We start from the raw sequence: 4,489 nt of genomic DNA, 5'->3' as shown, positions 1-4,489 counted from the left end.
TACCAAACACGTTACTTATGCGATACTTACAGTTTGGGATTCTGCTTGTTTGTTTTTCTTAACATGCAGCCTTGATTTTTTGATTAATTTGAAAACTCTGATAAGGACGTAGTGACTTATTAATGGACAGGTGCCCAGAAGTGGGGCCATGGTTATGTCTGCTCGCTTGCTTGTCAGGTCCGCGTGAGTCATGTGGGTTAACCGAGGCCGAGCACCACATGAGCATGGGAATGGTCATTTCAGATGGCTCTGGAAACTGAGAAGCTGCTCAGAGGCTTCTTTCGCTCCTGGTCCGCAAAGAAGGTGAGGGTCCTTTCCATGTGTGTCTGTGTAGCCCGGAGCCCCCCAGGTGCAGGGGTTTCCACAGGGGAGTGAGAAGGACGTGTGAGCAGGAGGGCCTGGGCGGGAGGCCCCGTTGTGAGTGGTGTTGTGAGTCAGGGCCACGTGGTGGCGTGGTCACCATGGAGCAGTGCATGCGGTGGCTTTGGAACGCAGAGCTGCACGGGTTCCTTGACCTGACATCTCGATGGTTTTGAAGAATTGCCCTGACCTTCCAGGGGAAAGTTCTGGGAGACCAGCCACTTGTGAGAGAACCTTGGCAGTGACGTGTGGGGTCACTGCCGGGAAATGATTGCATGGAACCTGCCGTTCTTCAAGTGACGTAGTAACAAGCCCCTCGTGCCCCCTTTAATGCTGTTTCCCATACGAATAGCAGGGGGTGCTGGAGCCACGCCGGCTGGAGCAGAAGTTGCACGTCTGAATGAGGCAGGTTGCCGCCGCCGAGCTGGGTGGGCAGACAGCCGCCCTCGAGAAGGTGGGCTTATGTGCTTTATTCCCCTGTAGCTCCTTCCTGTTCCCACACAGATGCCCGCTATTTCGAGGAAGAGGCTCTAAAATCGTTATTTAGAGGCCAGGTGCTCTCTTCACACGCAGGAGCGTCAGGCTGTGTGGGAGTGCGGTGGAAAGCGCTCTGGGGACAAATGGCCCCGGTGTCAGTGGCCCATTCAGCCCCCTCCCAGCTGCCCCCACGCTTCCCCAGCCACCAGCCGAGGCCAGAGGGACATTCCAAGGAGCAAGGAAACCTGCCCTTCCTCCTACCCTCCCACCTCCAAGCCTCACACCTGCCCAAAGGACAGGACTCCCCGGGGCTCTGAGCCCTTCCCGGGTACGCATTTCCCTGATTCTTCCATTTGTCGATTGCTGCTCTGAAGCGGCAAATAAAAACGTAGACCGACACTTTCCAATGTGGAGTACTGACGGCTTTGAGAAGGACATACTGGGCAAACGGAGCAAGATTCTCGTCCCAGAGGCCGTGGAGGCTGCCGTGCCTGGGCCCCTCCCCACCGCGGGCGCCTTGTGCGGGTCTTGTGATGCGCACTGGACGCTGGCACCTTTCTTGTTCCCACGAAGCGTCTGTTAACACAGCCCGGCCCGGGGGTGGGGTCCAGGTTTGCACGCTGACATCCCATGCTTCTGAGCTTGAATTCACTGGTCGACCCTTCCGTCCTTCCTGGTGAATCAAGTCCAGCGGCTCTCGAGGCCCGGCCGCGCTCGGCCCCCGGGGTTAGACCTGTAAACGCATAGATTAGCGTGCCCCATGGAGATCCTAGTAATGACCATGGCAGTGACAGACCGCAACAGGTGCTGTGCCTTCCGGGCTACAGATGGTACCTCCATTTCCTTTCATCTGCAACGAAGGGTGTTTGTTCAAAACCCTCATTTTACAGTTACTTTGAGTCCTGGAATAACTTCTCATTAAATTGGAACTCTCTCCCCCCAACGTGCTTATGTTTATATTTATCGTGTGCAGAGACAGGCACCCGCATTCCGAGCTCCTGCCGCGTGCCCCTGGCCTGTGTGTCTCCTTGGGCCCTGGGTGGCTGAGCAGACCCTTGCCAGCAGAGTGGACCCCGCAGCTCCCCGACTCCATGCTTTTTTCAACTCCCATCTTTCATCCCCATTGGCTGCCCTGTGCCAGGTAGGTGTTTGATGCTCCCTCTGTGTTGATGAATAATTAGAACTTTCCTCTGTGAGAAGGGAGACCTGAAAGCAAATGCTGGGTGGGTGGACAGTCCTCCAGGGGACAGACAGAACCTCCCCGGTTGCAGGGGGGTGGTCTGTCCTCGCGGGGCGTGGCAGCAGCTGCGGTTGGACACAGCGTCTGGACTCCGAGGAGGGGTGTGAGCAAGGTGAGAGACATACAGGTCTAAGACCCAAGGCACACTAAGAAAGCATTACTTTGCTCTGAGCACATTAAAAAAGGGTTTGATTTTCCTGTATGAATTTCTGCATTTTGCAAAATTTTCCAGGGCCCAGGTGGGCAATATACATTCCTCCATGGACAGCTCAGCGGCGTAGCTGATTCCTACAGCCCCTGCTTCTGCCAGGATCGTGCTGTGTGCATGTGTATCTCTACATCTTTCAAGGTCCACAGGGCTTTTTACCTTTTGCAAATACCTTTGCTGTCTCTACGTGGAGAAGAGGTGAGGATGGTCTAAATGAAAATAAATATCAAAAGAATACACAACCTGACTTTATAAAGTGTCTTATTCCAATTCTTAGATATGGTTTGTGTATTTCTGCTGTGCTGGACAGTTACTTCCACATGAATGATGACATTACCTGACTTAGAGAACAAGGCCAGGTGCCTGTCCTCAGCCCCCCACCCCCAGGGTCGGGTGTCTGTCCTCAACCAGACCCCCACCAGGAATGTGTGCCTGTCCTCGGCAGAAACACCACCAGGAACAGGTGCATTGCCCTAGGCAGGCACCCACCCTCCTTCCACCTGCTGTGAGTGGAATTGACCACTCCTGACACAGAAAGAGATGAAGCCTCCGATTAAGCATTACTATATAACTGTCCCCATCAGGGGATGGGGCAAGTAAAGTATTTGGGTCTAGAGAACTACCCTAACAGCTAATAAGAGGAAACAGATAATCATTTTTGTCTTTATAAAAGGCTTTTTGTTTGTTTTGTTTTGTTTTTAGGGGCGCCTGGGTGTCTCAGTCAGTTAAGCATCTGACTCTTGGTTTTGGCTCAGGTCGTGATCTCAGGGTTTTGAGATCAAGCCTCACATCAGTCAAGCTCCGGGCTGGGCGTGGAACCTGCTTAAGATCCTTTCTCCCTCTGCCCCTCCCTTCCATTCTCTCTCTCTCTCTCAAAAAAAAAAAGTTTTTTTTTGATCTTAAAATAAAAGATAAAATTTTAGGTGCAACACCACATAATTTCTTCTAGATTAGTGTTTCCTTGTTCATCTTAAATTATTTTTAATTGAAAAATGATACATGTTTAATGTTGAAAATTGATAGGGACACAAAGAGAATAAGGAATCCTCCTTCATTATCACTGCTAATATTTGGTTTCTATCCTTCTAAGCACTACAAAAGGGAAAAGGAAAACATATAGCACATTACACAGATTTAAACATCTCTTTTTCATTTAATGCAGCATACACGTCTTTTTTATGTCAATATATACTCATTGTCATTGTTGACACTTGACTAACACCACAAAATGTATTTAATAAATCATCTATATTTGGCATTTAGAAAATTTCAGTTTTTCCACAATTACGAACAACATACGTAAATACATATGCATCTAATTTATTATTTATTGCCGTGGCTAATGCCTGCTTTAATTCTATGTTTTGTTGTCTGTCAGTGTGGGAACGCTACCATTTTTGCATATTTTCAGTATGTTGTTGTGGAATTTACAAGTAGACAAACATGTCCTCCCCAAATACCCACACTCCTCGCCCCCTATGCCCCCACGTGCACCCTGCATTTGGCGAATCCTCAGGTTGCACTGGGAAGCATTTGTGGGATGATGGTAAGTTCTGGTGATAACAGGCACATTGCCCTGCTCCACATGGTAATTGTCCCTGACGTCCAGATCAGGTGAGACACTGGCATTTAATTTGAGATAGACATATTTTGTGAAGGTAAGAAAATTTGTTTCTATGTTTAGTTCACTCTGACCTTAAAACATACATATTAAAATTTATCAAATGCTGTTTTAGAAATTGAAGAGAACTTTTTAGAGAGCTTTTAACTTACTGATAGGATGAATTGTATTTATTTATCTTCTGCAAAATGCCAGTTCTTGCAGCCCTGTAGTGAATCTTACATACCCATGACATTTGTGTGTATTTGTACATGTGCACGTGTGTACAAGCACGTGCACATGCCCCTGTGCACGCATGTTTGTGCATGTGGCTGTGTATGCGCACACACGTGTACATGCATGTGTATGTGTATGCATGCAAATGTGTGCCTGTATCTCTGTGTGCATGTGTGCACGTCTGTATGTGAATGCGTGCATGCGTTTGTGTGCATGTACACGTGTATGTGTGTGTCTCTCTGTGCGTGTTCATGTGCACACGTGTGTATGCGAGTCCACACATGTGCGTGCATGTGCGTGTGTGTCTCTGTGTGCACGTGTGCATGTTTGTGCGCATGTCTGTGTATGCACGCGTACATGCATGTGT

General features: G+C 49.0%; 1 long non-coding RNA gene across 1 annotated transcript; it reads left to right on the top strand.

Annotated features, from left to right (window-relative positions):
- The first annotated feature begins 201 nt into the window (after positions 1 to 201).
- LOC113919722 lies at positions 202 to 2,423 on the top strand. Its single transcript, XR_003519097.1, has 4 exons — positions 202 to 303; positions 713 to 814; positions 1,811 to 1,978; positions 2,310 to 2,423. It is a non-coding gene; the product is annotated as an uncharacterized LOC113919722 (long non-coding RNA).
- The last annotated feature ends 2,066 nt before the right edge of the window (positions 2,424 to 4,489 follow it).

Source organism: Zalophus californianus, chromosome 15 (assembly GCF_009762305.2).
Source record: "Zalophus californianus isolate mZalCal1 chromosome 15, mZalCal1.pri.v2, whole genome shotgun sequence".
NCBI lineage: Eukaryota > Metazoa > Chordata > Mammalia > Carnivora > Otariidae > Zalophus > Zalophus californianus.
Note: the sequence above shows the minus strand (reverse complement) of the source record. Positions and strands in the feature narration are given on the sequence as shown.